Source organism: Micropterus salmoides, unplaced genomic scaffold, assembly GCF_014851395.1.
Source record: "Micropterus salmoides isolate LMB-PRFRI ecotype aquatic unplaced genomic scaffold, ASM1485139v1 Ms_hic_scaffold_400, whole genome shotgun sequence".
Classification (NCBI taxonomy): Eukaryota; Metazoa; Chordata; class Actinopteri; order Centrarchiformes; family Centrarchidae; genus Micropterus; species Micropterus salmoides.
This window is the reverse complement of record NW_024043374.1, coordinates 9,410-29,765: the sequence shown is the minus strand read 5'-3', so window position 1 is coordinate 29,765 and position 20,356 is coordinate 9,410. Positions and strand designations below refer to the sequence as shown.

Sequence of the window (20,356 nt, the reverse complement as noted above, 5' to 3'; positions counted from 1 at the left end):
TAATAGGATGTCATTTTTTGACATATACTACTAATTCCTCTGTTGTATTCAGACTCAGTATTGCAAATACAGATAATCACTACCTCATGCCATAGATTTACTGCTCCCTAATTATGTTTTCTTTAGGATTATGGATCAAACATCTTCGTCTGCTCTAAATACATGACAGAATATATGCGATGTTAGGAGAGTCAATCACTTGGGTATTTGTAGTTTGTTCTTCAGCTGGTGAAAAGATATTGTGTCATCATAACACAGTAGCAAATGTGTGCCTCAGTGTATACTGCTGCCGCTCTTGTCTCGCCTGTGGGCAATGCATTACAGCAGGTAATTACACAGCTTTCCTCCAGACAGACTCCCAAATGGCTCTTTCTCTCTTCTCTGAGGATTCTTGAAAGCTTAATGCATCAACAGCACAACAAATTATGTAGGGATACCTATACCATTACTTTGCCATAACAGTGGTGTGACGAGTAATCAAATGGCAGAGTAACTCAACATTCTTTCCAATCTACTGTTTTTAAAGGAAAATCTATTTAGGCTTTTTTTTGCAACGCATACAACTCCTGTTTTGTAATTTGTAAAAGCAAAGTAGCTTGGACTTGATTTATTGTTCAATCTGTTAACTTTCGCCTTGTGTTTTGGTGTCTTTTCCTTGATCCCCTTTGTGCCTTTTGACATCCCCTTTTGCTCCTCGTATCTGTGTCTATCTCAGGCTGACTCTTACCCTGTCCTGCCCTATGGACTTGAAGAATTTCCCTATGGACATTCAGACCTGTACCATGCAGCTTGAAAGCTGTGAGTCTTCATCTCTTCTACCTCTTCCTTTTGTCTCACTTTCCTTTTTATCTTCCCACTCTTCCCAATTTTCTGCCTTTTGCCTGGCTTGTAAAATGTCTAATCTTGCTATATTCCAGGAGATAGGAACTGTTTCACAACATAAGCTGCGAACATTAGCATGTCAGGCTAACTAGCTTACTACCTACATTAACCCAGCACGACTTCCACATAGCAGGGGCGTTACATGCTACATGCTACATTTAAAAAAATGACATTTTTTTCATTACATGCACATCCACTGTGTAGTATTCCTCACTGTGTGGAAGCCAGTCATGGATGCCAGCTAGATCAGAGTGTAGGCTAACTTTAGCCAAAACACATGGGTTAGTCCTCACACTATAAAGCTTTCTTCTAACATTGAAAGTGAGACATATTTAATATTTAAGACCCATTTACATGGTTCTCATTTTAAAAACGAGTCAACGGTCACTTAGTCAGCCAAAGAGTGTTTTCAACTAACTCATGAAGCTAACATTAGCTTAGTTACTTAGCTAGCTAGCTAATTGACTGCGTCTGGACAAATTCAACAGGAGCCTGGTTTTATGTACCACTGTCTACAATCAAGGACCCATTATTTCAAAAATTACTAAGATAATGAGTGGTAATGCATGACAGGTTGACAGGCTTGACAGGTTTAGCAACAGTATGGGGTGGTGCCGCTACATTAGGGTGACCAGATGTCCCTGTTTCTGGGAACAGTCCCTGGTTTTGGTGGCCTGTCCCCATCTGGAGCTGTCCCCGGAAATGTCCCGTTTTTAACTGTGTTTTCATAGACTGTATAAGGTGTTAACAGACCTGAAATCAGATTTTACTCTTCTGAATGAATCAAGTAATTTGGAGGTATAAACTACCTTTCAGTCAATAGGTAGAGGCTGAAATCACTTTCTGGCAAGTATACTGCATATTATGTGTTGTTTTCGACATTTAAAGGTATTTTAAGGGTAAAAAGTAGAGTTGAGTTATAATCTGTCAAATGTAACTTCTGAATGAAATAATAAGTCAGTTTGAGGCCGAATCTACCTTTCAGTCAATAAGTAGAAGCTGCAATCACTTTTTGGCAAGTGAAATACTGCACGTTATGGATCGTATTGGCCATTTAAAGATATTTTAACAGGTAAAAGTACTGGATTGGTTGGTACACAGCAAGTTAAATAATGTAGAGTCATAAAGATAATTGCAACAGAGATCATGTATTTTTTATAATAACTCAGCAGTAAGTCATAATTATGGGCTACATTCCGTTTTCCAAATATAACAAGGATTTCAGATATAGGCCTACCAAACACATAATCCATCGGCAACAACAGGCTTCTATTATTGCCTATAATCATATAAATGTCAGGCCTGTTTACGCTATAAACACTTATTGGCTACAATTGTGATTATTCTGTTAAAACAAACGTTAAAGTATCACAAGACGTCTTTGCTGTTACCATGGACATAAAGTGATGTTTATTTGTACGTGAAGATGTGAAGAGACTGGGCGATACAGCTTTAACATGCTGCACGCGCTCCCGCAGACGGCAATCAATTTTTGGCGAACGATCACTTTTTACCACAACACCTGTCTGCTCTGCTGTCCTGTCTTTCTGACCACGTAAATCTGATTTCAAGTCTGTTAACGCCCTCTACAGCGTATGATTAACACACAGTTCAAAACGGGACATTTCCGGGGACAGCTTCAGACGGTGAATGGCCACCAAAACGGTGACTGTCCCGAACTGGTCACCCTATTATAAGCAATAATTGAAGCCTGTTGTTGTTGATAGATTATGTGTTGGCAGGTCTGTCTCTAATGTCCTTGTTCATATTTGAAAAACAAATGTAGCCTATAATTAACATGACTTACTGCCGAGTTACATATAAAATAAAGACAAGATCTTTTTTGCAATTATCCTAATGACTCTACATTATTTAACTTGCTGTGTACCAACCGATCCAGTCTTTTTTACCTGTTAAAATACCTTTAAATGGCCAAACGCACACATAAAATGCAGTATTCTACTTGCCAGAAAGTATTTACAGCCTCTACTTATTGACTGAAAGGTAGTTTCTGCCTCAAAATGATTTGATTTAATTCAGAAGAGTTATATTTGACAGATTATAAAACCAAAATCGTCCCCCTTTTTTATTTCATAATAACATATTTTTAATGACATACTGACCACCCAACCAAAAATGTCCCCGGTTTTCGTTTCAGAAATCTGGTCACCTTACACTACGTAAATTATTTACCATTTTATACTTGTTCACATTTAATGTACATTTATTAAAACTGAAAAGTTCAAGAACCATACAGAAGGCATTTGAAACCTTTTAAAATGTTATAAAATTGATAAAAAGTAGGGCAAGAATAATATTCTCCCCTTTCAGTATTCCTTTGCTTTTAGCAGAGATAGTATCTGCCCTCATGAAACCAATTTCCAGGATATAAATAATAAAACTTTAATTTTGTGTCCCTTTTATTATATGTGACCCACCCCCTGCGCCTAGAGGTAACCTAATTTCCCATCATAGGGACAAAAGAATTAAGTCTAGCAAAAGGGAGGCGACAGAAAGCACTCGTACCATGAAATCACTGCACCTTTTCAGAAGCATTTCTCACAAATAAATAAGTCAAGCTGAAAGCTGGTATCTCTATCTGTGTCCTTATCTGATTCAACAAGAACAAGAGGTATTGGTTTGTACAGAACTCCCTCTTTGTGCTGAAGGTAGCAGGATTTATTTCTGCAAATGAATGCAGGGACAAACGGATAAAAAAATCCAATAAATTTAGTGCAGCATGTACGTCATCCAGCTTAAATATATAAGATATTTTACCCTTTAGGAGTGTAAGCGAGAGGAGAAACAGATGTGTGCTTAAAGCAGCAGTGTGTGTGTGTGTGTGTGTGTGTTTGGTGCATCACACTGCCATTAGAGGAGACGTAATAGTTTCTGATTAAAGGCCTGGTGAGAATACTTGGCCTTGTGTTGACAAGTGCTAGTACACCACCCAAGGGTGTGATCACCTTGGCTTGATGTTAAGGAGGACATTATAGGTTTTACTGCCACTACCACAGTGTTGGAAACACTGTTCAACATGAGAAAGAGAGAGAGGCGAGTGATGGAAAAAAAGAAAGAAAAGCAGAGAGTTATCTTTGGGGTTTTAGAAAGCCAAGGCCAATCTTCTTTTCTGCCCTTTCATGCCACAGGCTTATATAGAAATATAGAACCAACCATAAGATTCAGCCTTATTCTGACACATCAAAGCCCCATATATGCAGCTTATACCACTTCGCTTTGCCTTTAGCCATTAGTGTCCAGGAACCTCAAATGTACTTTGTAATTAACACGATGAGTAAAAAGCAAGACTAAGACCGCTAATCTGAAGCATAACCGTGGCTGCATTAAGATTGTGGCTTTCATTAGGTGAATGGCTTTTTAACATGAAAAAGAAGATGGCATGTGACTAACAGTAATTACTTTACCTTGCTAAGATATTCCAGACATTCTGCCTCATGAATTTCATTTTTATTGCACACCTCTTAGCTGTAGCTGGCGGGAGAAAAGTTGACCATTATCATTGAAATCATTGAAGGCATTGTTATTCCCCTTGCTTTTTACAGCAGGATGTGTGAATGACATCTTGTACATGAAGAGAATTCGCAAAGTGTGTTTGATGGGCATTGTTCTTCAGGCGTGTGGTACAGGATAGGGTATAACATTTTGAATAATTGATGTTTTTGTAGCTCAGGCCTTAGAGGGTCTCACCAGACATCAGTATTATTCAGATGTGCAAGGAATCCTGCGTTGCTGATGCATCTGGCATGCATTTTTAATATACCTATAATCAGGCAGCTGCGAGAAGGAGTGCAAACCTCAAAAGGAGCAGGCAAATCAACCGTGTGTGGAAGCAAAATAATTTTACTTATCCTGAGTGGTCTAAGTGTTGTACTAAAGTGTATATTCACTTGCAAAAATAAATATATACTCCATTATGTTACAGTTTGTACATTACTATTGGTGCACTGCACATGGATGGTAATGTGCACTGGAAAGATTTCATACACTAATCAGCTCAGTGTGTAAGCACATTTCCACTGTCCTCATGCTCCCCCTTATGCTGTAACCTTCAAGCAACCGTGATAACATGACTGTAGCTGTGGTGGGTGACCTTTACTTTGACAAACATGATGGCAGAGGGTAGCTGGTAGCTGGACAGATGGGCAAAAGCATCACCACCACAACCTTCCAAGTTTTTCTCTCTGTCTCTCTTTCTCTCTCTGTCTCTGAGTCTCTCCCTGAGTATCTCTCTCAGAGTCTCATTAGCCAAGGTTTCTGATGCTTCTCATGCACAGATTTTATACTAGGTAACAAGATCCCAGTTAGATTTGTGGTGTAGGAAAGAAATTGGGTTAAGAAAGAGGAAGCAGGGGGAATCTCAGCAATAGTGATAACAGTAATACAAATATTTAACATCTATGGGTGGTGCACCTGATTTTATGCAGTTTTAAAAACAAATTCAGTAAACAGCTTTGTTTTTGTAATACAATGCAACAAGAATGTTAATGTTATGTCCTGTGACTGATGTGTTCCGCTGTCATAGTTGGTAACCAATACACAGCCCTTGTTTTGATGTTCTTCGCTGAAATATTATCAGTATGATGTTAAAAATGCTGGAGTGTAGTTGCAAGTAAAAAGCATGACTCCTTTGCACAAATGCATTGGTGATACGCTACCTTAACCCAGTTTAATGGGTTTGACATGTCTGAGATATTGTATATTAGAAACAGTCTGATACCCCTCTTTGGCAAGTCAATGTAATTTTGAAAATGTGAAACAGTAAAATGCATATCATGATGAAATAATGACATGCGTCACCTTACCAAAGCGTGCCAGAATTATTCTGAAATTATGTGCAAGACACATGGAAAGAAGTGAAATGAAGAATACGAGAATTCACAGTCTATTCAGTCTATAATCTAAGCTAAAGTTGAAAAAAATTTAAAAATACAAATTTCTTACTATTTCTCCCTTATTCAAACAAATTCTCCCTCCTCTTTATCTCTTCTCTTTATCTCCTCTTTTCACAGTTGGTTACACCATGAATGACTTGATCTTTGAGTGGCTTTCTGAGAACCCTGTTCAGGTGGCTGATGATCTCACCCTCCCCCAGTTTGTGCTAAAAGAGGAGAAGGATTGGGCTACTGCACTAAGCATTACAACACAGGTACATAATGAATTCCATTTGAAGAACAAGGGACCCCACACTGAAAATCCAAATTGTAACTGAGTGCTTCAGCTGACTTCTTCTCCAGATGCATGTAAAATGAGGCAGGTATACGAGATTCAACAACTAAAACAACTTTAAGAACACTGTAAACTGATGGTTTGTTAGTATTTAAACATATGATTTGCTTAATGGTTCAAAGAACAGTTACTTTAACAAAAATCCTATCCTATATTGTTAGCATCCATCTACATTCTATTCTCCCACTCTAACAGCATAATTAAATAACAGTGCTGTCTTTTAGCAAGACAGTTAAAATGTACTATATCATGCGTCTACAGGTAAATTCACCTGCATTGAGGTGAAGTTCCACCTCGAACGTCAAATGGGTTACTACTTGATCCAGATGTACATCCCTTCTCCTCATCGTCATCCTCTCATGGGTGTCTTTCTGGATAAACATGGACGCTGCGCCAGCCAGAGTGGGTCTGGGTATTACCACTGTACTGACCATGACCACGCAGAGCTCTGGTTCAAGGGCCTCACTGCCCAAGGTGAGTCTGGAGACTAGTGACCAAGATGTTTAATGGTTTGTACGTTGTGAAAGGTGTTTTGTTTGTTGCAGTCAGACTATTTACTGAGAAAACTGATGAGCATACAAACAGAGATTCAGGTAATGAATTATCATCAGAGCCCAACATTTTGCATCAGTACATTTCTTTCAGTTTAGTGGGGTAAAATGTTTCTGTGTCTGAAAGTCAGCGGAGCACAAATAAAGTTCTATATTATAGTAATATTGGTCGCCAAAACCAATAGACATATTTTGTAGTCAATCATTTGCTCATTTTCCTCCAATATGAAAGTATATATGAGAGGAAATAGCATTAATGCTATCAGCCCAACAAAAAGGTCACTGACAAAAAAATCTAATAAACAGATTATAGCCTGTGTTTGTAACTTGTGGACTATTTTGACATTTTGCTCTGACATATTCCCCAAAAAGTGATACATGATTTAGAAATGTCATTACCTTTCATACCTGACATTTCCTGACAAGCCCGACCCAAATGCTACATGAAACAAGTAACAGACATGTTTGGTCACTGAGGACTGCAAAAGCTGCACTAGTTGTGTCTACCAAGGTTGGATAAAAGAGGCATTTTGAGGGGTTTGTGGAATGGGACAACCTATTAGGGAATATTTAGTCAGGAAATGCTGACTTTGCATGAGGCAGGTCCTGATTAAGGACAAGCCCAGAGACTAATTAGGGAGCAGACAAACAAGGGCCAGGTGGGATGAGAACACTGGAGTCTGGTATGTGAAAGACAGGGCACACAGTACCTGGGGGACAAGGTTAGGGAGAGACAGACTGTATTATACCATCATCACGGTAAGTACTTTTTCTGATTGGCTGGCCGGTGCCCATTCACACGTTTTAGAAAACCATGACGATAATTTCGGCGAACAGTTTAACCGACGTTCTAAATCAGTGCACAAGGTATATTAGATTGCTGGTAACCATAGCAACAGCACTTGGGCTACCAGTGAACACTCACTGGTGGCTGTAGAGTTTGAGTGCATTTTGACCTTGAGGAAGGGTAATAATTTGCTGAGAGCCAGGCTCTCTTTCTCACACACACCTTGTACGCATTCACACAGCTACATTCACACATTGAAGCTGCCAAATACAACCAGTCTTATTGGCCAGCCACTGAGTATCTCCACTGGACTAGTTGGGTGTTAAGTGCATTGCTCAATGACACCTCAGTAGTGGTAATGAGGGAGGTGGTGCGCTGCTCATGTACTTACCCCACCCAGATTTAACCAGTGGTTCCAGAACTGTATAGATTGCAAACCCATAAAATGAATAGATGTCTACATCATAGCCCTTGTCACTGGTTCTGGCCTTAGTGTGGATGTGAGTTACAATCAGAATACGAAATCAGCTTTATTGCCAAGTAGGTTTATACATACAAGGAATTTGCTTTGGTGAAGTGTTGCATAATAATAAACCTAAAATACATAAATATAAAAACATTAAATTGACACGGTATAAAAAACTACAAGAGAATAATAAAGAATATGCAATAGGGCAGTTTGTGCAGTGAATGCAAAATATTTACATCAGAATCGGGGGGGTAGCTGTAGTTGTTGGTGTATTGGACTGTATTATAAGGAAAACTGTTTCTAATATTTCTATATTTTTAACCAATTTGGTGTGTATGTATGTATGTATGTATGTATGTATATATATATATATATATATATATATATATATATATATATATATACATACATACATACATACATACATACATACATACTACATACATACATCATACATACATACATACACACACACACACACACACACACCACACACACACACAACACAGAGAGAGCGAGAGAGAGAGGAGAGAGAGCGAGAGAGCGAGAGCGAGAGAAATACAAATGTCTGAAATACTTAATAGAATACAGTACATACTGTCCTAGAATTAAACCTCAAAATCTGACATCATCATCAGACTCTAGGTGGATACTTAGATTTTTGGTAGTCCAGCTACCCTCTTTGTTTGTGTTTTAACTCAAATGGTTACAAAATGAACTCCCTGAAATATGAAAAAGACCATTTTAAAGGATACCATAGAATGAAGGGTAAATAATTGGATTTTTCCATTTGGTTGTAATACTTTTATTAAGAATTTTAGAAAACCTAGTAGGTGTTAATTGGCATGTTAACACAGTGAGAAAAGTAAGAAGTGTGTCATCTGGAGAATGATACTGTAATGCAGTGGAAGTGTTGATTAAAACATGGATGAAGTGTTTTCAATTTTCACAAGAGTTGCAAGGTTGTACCCTGGTGATGTGTCATTTCCTGTTCCCCCCACCCCCGTTTTATGCATGTATCTTTATCAGTTAGCAAACTGCTGCTCAATTGAGTGAAGTTTCCACACAATGCTTGCTCAGTGGGCGTTGTTGATTGCTGTGACATATCTCTCTCATGAACGACTCGGCCCGGCTCTACTCGAGTCTTAGCTGTGACCTGTCTCCTGGCTATGTGTCAACTGCCCACATCCCATTGACTCATTACATTTCTTGGCCACTCCAAAGATGTGTGTCATTACGTGCCAGAGCTGGGGAATGGGTAGATTTGTGAACAACCCACAGACTACCAATTGGCTTCGTTGATTGGCTGTTGATGACCTTGTCTGTTCCCAGGTATCCTATGTGAAGGCCATTGACATTTGGATGGCGGTGTGCCTTCTGTTTGTGTTTGCTGCCCTGCTGGAATACGCAGCAGTTAACTTTGTCTCAAGGCAACACAAGGAGTTTATCAGGCTGAGGAAAAAGCAGCGGCAGCAAAGAATAGTAAGTGTAAACCACACCCACATGCATGCATTCATCCTGTAGCAGAAAAGTAAGCACCACACACACCACACACTCCAGTCCTTGTCAGCCTCTATAATATTGACGTATGCCTCTTGTTATTGTGGAACACTGTATATTCAGGAACTGACAACATCAACACGCTACAGCTGGCTGTCATATTAAATGAGGAAGATCAACTCATTTCAGTTCAGCTTGTTTCAATGGTGAGCACTGACCTGTGAAGGGTCGTTGTGATCCTTTCCCGCTGTCACTAGATTTGACACAGAGCAACTACCAACCCCTTGGCAATGGGATACCCTAAACCCTGCATCCACACTCCAGCATTGATAAATCTTTATATTCTAACCTGTTGTTGGCAGCGTGAGATACTTCAACTGCATTTTTTATACTGTTGTTGTAGAACATACAACTTGTCCATAACATATACATTTCAATTATTTAATATGGCAAGCTAGCGAGCACTATAGATATATTTTCTTAGGTCCCTTAAAATACTGAAGTGTTCTTTAGTACTGCTTTCTCATAAGGCATGCATTAAAGCCTTTGAACACTTGGTATAAAACTGTAAGTTTTGGGCAAAAACATCCTTAGGTGGTAATTAACACAAAAACTTAGCTAATCTGCTTCATGAGGATTGTTTGGATGTGGTTCACTCAGATTTGTTTTTTCCCCTTTTTCCAATTGAGCAAACCACTGAGAAGAGCAAAGGCAAAATAGCACAGGCAGAAATCGGTCATGTAAAATAACCAAAACTGTTCTAATTTAAGCAGAAAATTCTGTGTTTATGTAGGACCCCATCATTCATAGTAAGAACTATAAAATCCATCAGTGATGCAGCCTGTGGGCGAGCAAGAGACAACCTTCTCCCTTGCTATCATAACATTTTTAACTCCGCGCTCTCCCTGTCTCTCTCTCTCTGCTGCCCGCTGTCATGTCTGAATGAAGCCGTGAGAACCATTAACATAAAAGTCACTTTTGGGACTCAAACTTATCGCTTTAACAGATAGATGAAACCAGTACTGTTACATATTCCATATCTGAAAAGGACTTAAAAATACAAAGCAAAATAGTTACCCTGGACTGTCACAATCCTGGTTGTCCATTCTGTGATTTTACTATTTTAGTCTATTCTGTCTGCACAATATCTATTGCATGTCTGTATTCCCTGAAGGAGGCATTCCTCCTCTGTTGCTCTTCTTGCGGTTACTACCATTTATTTTCCCCGTTGAAGGATCTTTTTGAGGAGTTTTATCTGAATTGAGGGTCTAAGAATAGAGGGGGTCATTTCTTGTACACATATTGCATTCACATCTTCATAATTATCAAGGTAAACAGCTAGTGAGTTATCAAATAAAAGCGTTTACAGAGAGATGAGAGACCTTTTTCTGACACAGAGAGGTTTGTCTCAGGAGAAACAGACAGGACATCTTGAAAATCCCATTAAACAGCTCACAGGCTGGACAGCTTCCCAGACTCATGGCAAAGTTCCCCGTGAAGACAGAAGAGTCCAGCAGATTTACTGGGCAGTCTGCCCTCCTGCATCGATACAGGAGAGAGAAAATGATGGTCTGTTGGAGAAAGGACTTCCCCTTTCCAATTCAGTTGCACAATTACTCCCACTGAGGAGTCTGAGGTCTCAAATTATCCATCTGAGAGGTACTGACACATGACCCAATGTGTTGTACAAGAGAGAGATTGAGAATCTGATGGAGTGTACAAATCCCAGACTGACCAGGTTTAATCAATGCGCTTTCCAGCTTTGTGTTTCTGACATCTTTCTACTAGACAAACAGTTATGTCAAAGACTTCAAAATGACAAAAATAAAAATAAAAAATACAGCTTCCATTTATAGTCTTTACAGAAATAACTTGAACTGGCTCCTTGAGGATTCTTTATTCATCTTCAAAGCTAGTTCCCTAAACTAACAGCCGCAGATAACGTCCTGTACTATCACACTCACAGTGCATCTTTAATTAAAAGCCGAGAACGTCTGTTTGAGTTTGTTGTTTGAATTTGAAGTTTGCATCTTTAATCACTTTATTTTTGGCATGGCACAGGTAAGTTATTTTAAATGAAGAATGGGGAATTCTTGTTCCCAGTGAAATGTGAAGACCCAAATATAAATTCAGTACTAATGAATTTCTCTTAAAGAAACCGACAAACTCTTCTTTTACAACAAAAGCTGAAATAAGGAGAAATAATAATTATTTTAATTTGTCTACCTGCTTTTCCAATGGAGGTGTTTGCCAGTCAGCCTGGGAGTGTTGAGTCGTTGCGGAAAGCGAATGACATCCCTGGTAACAACTCAGCCTACAAGAATCTGAATCAGCACTGCAGCGTCTGTGCCAGGGTAAAAGATATACCCTGTGTCAACCCAATTTTTGTCCATGCCCCCAGTCCTCCAAATTAATTGTGTCATGCAACTTTCACTTCAAACCTGAATATATCCTGACATCTTTCCCACAACCAAACCCACGTTGTGCTGATCCCTCCCTATTACTATAGCCCTTACTTTCTGACCTTCTGCCTCTTCATACCAACATTACAAAACTTTGAATTCTTTCATTTTAATCTCTCCCAATGTATAACTGTTTTAAGGCTAATTTAAATTCAACATACATTTCCTCTTGTTCTCTCCTTGTTATCAAACTTTAATCTCTTTTTTTCAGGATACTTTAAAGACTGTCTGCATTTACTAAAGACAAAGCAATGCTTAAGTTTGTTTAATGTTTTAAGTCTATTAATTGTCTAATTTTAAGAAATAGTTTTGGGATATAGGTTTATTCACTTTCTTGACAGGAGTTAGATGAGAAGATTACCACTCTCTGGTATGTAAGGTAAATATGAAGCTACAGCCAGTTAGTTTATCTTCAGCATTAAGTCTGAAAACTAGCCAGGCCCCGTCAGAACAATCTAAAATCTGCTACAGCCACCTTCTGAAGATCCACAATTAACAGGTTACATCTGATTTGTTTAATCTACACAAAATCTGAGAGTGTAAAAATTAAACTTGAGACTTGTTACTTTTTCCTGCGATGGAATGGCGACCTGTCCAGGGTGGACACCGCCTTTTGCCCATTGACAGCTGGGATAGGCTCCAGCCCCCCCGCGACCCTGTACACAGGATAAGCGGTTGACGATGGATGGATGGATGGATGGACTTGTTACTTTTTGGCAGATGAAGGCTAGCTGCTACCCTGTTTCCAGTCTTTATGCTAAGTTAAACTAACCAGCTGCTGGCATTAGCTTCATTTTTAATGAACAGAAATGACAGTGGTGTCAATCTTCTGATCCAGCCAAGTGTATTTCCTGAAATGTCGAACTAAACCTTTTAGTTTTAGAGTTAGCATTATTTATGTCTAAACAGGAAAATTCTCCACAGAGCACAATGTGAGAACCAGAGCTGTCTCAACTGATCTTATGCCAACAAATCACACTTATTATTTTTAGAGAAACCCACCATTAGGCTTTAGCACATGATGTACTGTATCGTTTAGGAAGGAGTAGGAGGGACAATTAAGCTGTGCTGAAAGAGCTACAATACCCTATCCCCCTGTTGGTGGTGTATGGTGAAATTTGTCATTGGGGCAACAGACCGTAACCTTAAAGTTACTCAAAATTAGGCAGGGGTAAAAAAGAGGAAGTTTACAGTAAATTAAGTTAGTGGCATAGTCTTCAGCTAAACAGTGAAGGTGCAAGCAAAGGACAGTAGGCAGAGATCAGATGTAAAGTAAGTTTTTTAAAGGACTAAAAATCCATATAGAAGAGAATGTAGGAGACAGGTGGAGACAGGTGTGAAATAAATTAGTAGCATTGGACCTTTGACAGTACTGCCAAGTCTGTCCAGCACTGAGATGCGAAGTTCGGCAGAGTACGAGGGAGCTGCCAGGGTCAGTGAGAGAGAAACAGAGGGGGATGCAGGGATCAGAGCTTACAGGGCACTTCACACTGACTACTAATCATCCAATTTAGATCCCACATCTTCACTTTCCCCTGCTAAAGTGAATATCTCAAAGTGTCAGAGTGCTGTCAGAGTTAAGCTAAATGTCTATTAATATTCTCTTCAGAGGGCGGGAACAATGTCTCATTCACTGTATGCCCCGCCATTCATCAAAGCATAATACCATGTGCAAGTTTTTTTTGGTGTAGCTGAGATCATGACTTTTTATTAATAGGCATTTTGAAAGGTCTATCATTCTGCAACTTTGAAAAGAGCTGAAAAGGAGAGATGGAGGTTAAGTTTTAATTAACTTCCAGAATATTATAATTTCTTTTCTTACTTCTAATGATGATGTCCTCCAATTCCCCTCTTTGTGTCATAGAAACTTCAAAAAGCTTAATTGATTAAAAAGAAAGTTTATCTAAGGCTAGTGCCTGTTGTAGCCCTGGTTTGAGCCCCTCATGTATCACCATTACATTCAAATCACAGATGCAAGCAGACAGTTTTCTGAAAAATAAATAAACTGCAATGTTTAAAAGTAATTTAACAACACTAGAAGGTATTCTGAAGGCATTTCCAAAACTCTCAAAAACTTTTCGAACCACTTGCTACACAGCAAAAAAGATTGTTAATCTGTTTCCCAAATTGTAGATTTGTTTGGATTAATAAATCCAAACATAGATAACAGTTACAAGTATGTTTAATTTGAACAACCTGAGCCAAAATGTATACATTTTGTGGTCGGTTATGTAATGATTCTACTTTATGTTTTATGTTTTCTTACCTGTGTAAATGCCTGTGTTAACATTTTCTTGCGGTCATTTCCAGCTACCTGGATTAGAAAATATAGTCGGATCTTATAAATTGGGTCCAAAATCTGTTTTTGCTTCACATCAGACAGAATGTGTTTTCATCTAGATGGTTAGAAGAGTCTTTTGCTGTCTCAATTTGCACACTTCCATACTTGCACTTACTATTTTGAGGGCATAAGTGTGTTCACACTGAGAAGTACAGCAAAATGCTGCGCACGATTGTGCACTCATAACGGCTAAGAAGTTGAGTGTGGAACGGGGGACACTTAGCGGCTGCAGTTTGGTTAGGTTTAGGCACCAAAAGTACTTGGTTGGGTTTAGGTACTAAAAGTACTTGGTACACACAGAACTCTGGCAGCCAACGCAGCAGAGACTCCAGCAACAACGGCAGAGGAAAACAGCTGTAGGATAGTTTTAATGTTCGTACCGCTGTTATTCATTACATTTTGAGTAATTTAAATCAAATGACTGACATCTGGCTCGTGATGTACAGAAAATCTTGCCTTGTGAAACCTAAATAAATAAACAAACAAACAACAGAAATAGTATTAATAGGGGACTGTTACTTTATTTTTATTATTATATTAGACATTACATTGTTAGTGTACAGTTGTGGTTACAATACTTGCCAATTGCTTTTATTTGACATAATTCTTATTTATGCACCAATATAGCAACGCGAATTACAATAAACCAGATTCTGAGCATTTTATTTGGGGTGATAAAGCCTGGCTGTTATTTTGGAGCTCTGCAGGCAGCCTCTGTGCTGGGGGGATTGCGCAATCTTGCGATAGTCATTTCCGGTTTGTGCACAACAGCAGTGTTTAATTTGAGACAACACTACCCTGTCAAAATTAACACACTAAGCAAGTAAGTATATGGTGTACGCAGTGTACTGCATGTTGGTATTCTCAAGGAAGTACCTGAATTGAGACACAGCTTCAGAGTATTTTGGAAACAACTTCAGAACAGCATTGTTGTTGAACGCCCATATGTGTTTTTACATGGGCAGACTAGGGGAAACAAAATGACCCGGGAATTTGTCAGTTTGTTGAGTGGTCAGCCCACTCAAAGCATTTGAAGACAAAGCATTTGTTGGGGGCTCTGAATCTTTAGAGACTTTTTTCCTGCATTCTTGAGAATTTTATGCAAGTACAGTATATCATGAAATGAGCGATTCAAATGCATTTTCAAAACTAGCTCCCCTCAGGTAATCACCTCAGTTGAACCCTAAAGTACTATAAATAAATTATAGTGTACATACAAGCCTAGTGGCTATCCAGACCATGGATCTGTGATTTAAATATTAATAGATCGTTGATGCAATAAAATTTGGACCCACCCATTTGCTGGATCCAGGCTAGACCTTTTATACACAGTCTATGGGCTAGACACATGGAATAAAACGATACTGCATATACCCAAAATCAACTACTAGAAGGCAACAAAAAACACTTTACAGGCCATTTCAATGAAAATTGTATTTGAAAAGACATGAACAACAATTTCTTTCTGCACCAAAATGTAAAATGACCATACATAAACTCTCAAGCTTGTGAATATACACTTGTTTATCGCTGCAGAAACTCACTCACTCAGCTACAAGAAGCATGGAAAATGTAGGACAAAAAATCAACAGTACTCATGCATGCGTTGCTATTAAAGGGAGGAGGCTATTAGGATTATATTAGTATAACACTAGAAAATAACACTATTAGTAAATATTGAAATGGGAGAATAATTTCCACTAGATAGTAGCTACAGCAGGTTGATAATTATAGGGCCAGCATTTATCATTTTAGTAGTTTTTGTTTCAATAACCCAGAAAAAGATCCGACTTGTGGTTAGCTGTCTCCACTGGTGGCGGTAGAAGTAGAAGCAAAAGCACTTTACCGCACCTGCCTCGAGCAACTTCTTTTTTGTCTCCCTCAACTTTTTAGCACCACCTTTTGTGTTTCGTCCTATGTTGTTTTTATACATGATTTTGAAGCACAAATAACCGAACTAGGGGTTAGGTCCGCGTTTCAACCGTTTCATTATGTTCTGATGTGGAGTGTTTGATGGACTGACATAACCAATCATATTATAACGGCCCCCACCACACCACCATCTGGGCCAGTAACCACACACTATGGGCCAGTTGATCAAGCCACATACCAATATGCGTTTTTTTGTCTCCATTTTTCCACGTTGTGGTTTATCAGCCCAAGTGGCCAGTCCACCCTTGAGTTTTTTCAAACATCATAATGTATTTCCTTTTAAGAGAAACGAATGCTTACCTCTGTGACTTGAATGTACTGTAGCGGCTACATGAAAGGCACAAACTCACTTAGTGCGTGTTTTACACACAATCACTGACAAATCATCTGCTGGATTTCATCCCTTTAAAAGGGTGGCCCATTTTTCTTTTTTTTTTTTTTTCCTGTGGATGTTCTCACTCTGTTGCACTCTGCTGCCCTTTTGTGCTACTACACCCCAAACGCATTTGGGAATCAGCCACTGAGAGGAAATGTAAAAAGCTATGAGCTAATTCTTGTTGACAGCGAGAGGCCAATCTGCTTTCCCTATGCTTGACTCCACAGGAGGAGGAACTGGTGAGGGAGAGCCGTGGTTTTTACTTTCGGGGTTATGGACTGGGTCATACCCTGCAGACGAAGGATGGTACCACTGTGGAAGGGGCCACTGTGTTCACCCCCCCACCTCCGGTTTCCATATACAGCGGAGAGGTACTTCACAAGCGTTTTGTGGACCGGGCCAAGCGCATTGACACCATATCCAGAGCCTTCTTTCCCTTAAGCTTCCTCATATTCAACATCTTCTACTGGATCACCTATAAAGTGCTGCGACACGAGGATATCCATGCAAATTTGTAAAACGCTCTGTGCCGGCTTCATGCTAAATTTTAGTTTTTTTCTCAGAACCAAAACTGCCTGTCAGATCTACATTACAATGAGGAAATGTGTCAAGAGGCATATCTGCTTCTAAAAACTGTGTGCTCAGGTGCGTCTTCAGGATCTCAGACGAAGAGTGATTAAGCTAAAAGACAAGGTTAAGCTGTGTGGATTCAGGCTGGTGTTGTTTGTGATTGCCCTCTGGTTTCTGTCTTGGTTTGATTCGTCTGGATTACAACAGAGACAAAACACTGCTGGTACTTGTGGGTTCATGACTTTTGTTTGAGATTATAAGAGTTCAGAGAGGTTGACGTTGATCCTGGCTGAATGAGACATACTGACTTGAATTTTGACACTAGGCATCTTTGAATGAATGTTTTTGAAAATTCAAAAGATAATGTTTTTTTAGCTTTACCTTTTTGATTATCAGATCGGTACCGGGGGGTGGGGGGTGAGGGTCTTTGATATTTAATAATATTCAATAAGTGGTAATAATTCAAATTATATAAAGTGTACAAAGTGTATATAAACAAAGCTCTTCATTAAACTACACAAAGCACAAATATGTATTTCCTTTTGTCTAAATTGAAATAAATTGTTATTCTGCCAGGAAACAAGAAATGATTGATTCATCTTTTAGCTGAAGGTTGATTACTTAGAAAAAGGATATAGGGTTCATGCACAGAAATGCTTTTTTTAAGTGCACAAGAAATTCAGTCACAGAATAACTGCATCGCATACAATTACTGCTATTTCAGCCCTTTAATAGACCACATCAGTTCAAAATCCCAAGAGAGAAGGGAAAAACCTTAAATAGAAGGTGGAAATTAAATTCTACAATAAAAGCAGATTGTAAATGCTGCAAAGCTGTAAAGTTTTTTTAAAACCAACTATAATTGTTCGATGTGAAACCATACACTTCATTCTGGGAGGAATCTGGACAAACGTCTTGATAAAATTGAATAAGAGCTGTCATTTCTTTCCCAATCTCAGGAGTGGCTTTGAAGGTGTGGAAATGCAGGGATGCGGTGGAGGGTGAGCATCGCCAGTGAGGGAGGACGAATGGATTTTTTAATGGGAAATCAGAGGGTTGTTTTATCAACTAATGAGTTTGAAAAGGGCTTGGTGTTCCACTGCTAATGACAATGAATTCAGAGAGGCATGCTGGAGCCTACTGTCCTTTTGTCGGAAATCCTAATCAACTCCTCTGTATTGTATAGTTCCCTAGGTAATGAAAAAGAGTGTGTGTGTTTTAACACGTCCTTTTGTTTCTGTTCATCAACACACACACACACACACACACAAAAGTGGTCCATGGAAGGAAAAACGGTGAACCAGCGACAGGTTCGGGGGCTCATTGATGCGTGTGGGGAACGAAGGGTGGCCTGTGTGGTCCGATTCAACATACAAGCTACTGAAGGTCATATTGCTAAAGAAGCTGATGCTGTTTCCAATAGAAAGGTGTCAGAACAGGTGGCCTCGTCTCATGAATGACGTTTTCTTTAACATCACAAGAATGACTTGGTGCAGGTGCGTTGCGTACCTGGAAAACACATGGCAACTTAATTCACTCTGAAGAAGGCAAGCCAGCAGAGGCAGTGTGATGCTTTGGGCAATGTTCTGGTAGGAAACCTTGAGTCCTGCCATTTATGTGCATGTTACTTTGACACGTACCACCTACCTAAGCATTGTTGCACATCATGTACGCCCTTTAATGGAAATGGTATTCCCTGATGGTAGTGGCCACTTTCAGCAGGATAATGAGCACTGCCAGGAGCTCTGGTTCAGGAATGGTTTGAGGGACACAACAATAAGTTTAAGGTGTTGCCTTGGCCTCCAAATTCCCCAGGTCTCAATCCAATTGAGCATCTTTGGGATGTGCTGGACAAATAAGCCCCACTTTTCAGTTTACAGGACTTAAAGGATTTGCTGCTAATGTCCTCATGCCAGACACCAGAGCACACCTTCAGAGGTCTAATGGAGTCTATGTCTCGACGAATCAGGGCTGTTTGGCAGCAAAAGGGGGGCCTACACAATATTAGGCTCAGAATTTTACAGCTGATTGGTGTTTCAGGTCATCTTTTCAATCACAGCCTACTGTACTGGGGGAAAGGCTGAAATAAGACGGTTCTGTTGAAACATTTTTACAAGCGTTGATGGCATATACATACATACATACACTTTGAAGTATCACATACAGAGGAGGAGCAGACTTATTGCCACAGATAGCTTATGGTATGGTAAATAAGAACAAAAAGGGAGTGACTTGACATATTCACTGAAGTCCTGCATACTGACAGCAGATTTATACAACAGAACGTGAGGGCATTCAAATACAAAAAGACTGGCTGTTGCTTGTCACTGGCACTGCTTTCCCCATTGTTTAAGTCCAAGTTCAAAGAACAAACAACTCCAAATTTGAACATCTTTGACTGGGGAAATTTTTTGTCCTAGACATTCTTAAAGCCACTGATAAAAGGACTGATATTGTGCCCATTTTAATGTTGTAACACACTACATACTGATAGAAACCAAACCGAAATCAGTATGGAAATGTCAAAAACAATGGTGATTGCATGTCACTGGCACGGCTTTCAAAATAATCAAATTAGATGAATCTTTTAAAGAATAAAAAGGACTTAATAGTTCAAACTAATGATTTTAGTAATTGTTAATAAATAATTTATTAGGGCTTTATACAGTAGTCCTGTTATAACTTTTTGCATTGAGAGTTACGAAAAATCCAATTGTGTGGAGTGTGTGATCCGCCTTATTATTTCTTTAGTTCATCATGAAGATGCCTTAAATTGGTCTTTTGAGAACTCATTTTCTTTTTTTTTTTTTTTTTTTTTTTTTAAATTTTTATTTAACAGTCAGACATATACAAACCAACATAGTGCAGTAGTGAGCAATCTTGTAAATCCATAATTCCAGAAGTGACATAAAAGTGATTTAAGTGTTTGATCTAAGTGTACATGTGAACAGGTGTGAGTATATATGTGTATGTGTATGTGTATGTGTGTGTATGCGTAAACAAAGTTACCATTTATTATTTATTACCATTTTCATTACCATCTCCGCCCCACTACCACCATATTGCCAGTATTGTGTTTGTTGATTTTTATTTCCATCCTTCCTCCTATGTACCAATTGCCATTGTCAATCCTGCATAAAATAAAAGATGATAAAATAAGATAATGTAAGATACCTTTCCCCCACATCTCTTCAGTCCCTATCTTTTCATTTTTTTTTTTTTTTTTTTTTTTTTTTTTT

General features: G+C 39.0%; 1 pseudogene; it reads left to right on the top strand.

Moving 5' to 3' along the window:
- Positions 1–686: 686 nt before the first annotated feature.
- Positions 687–17,099, top strand: LOC119887086 (annotated as a pseudogene).
- Positions 17,100–20,356: the final 3,257 nt, after the last annotated feature.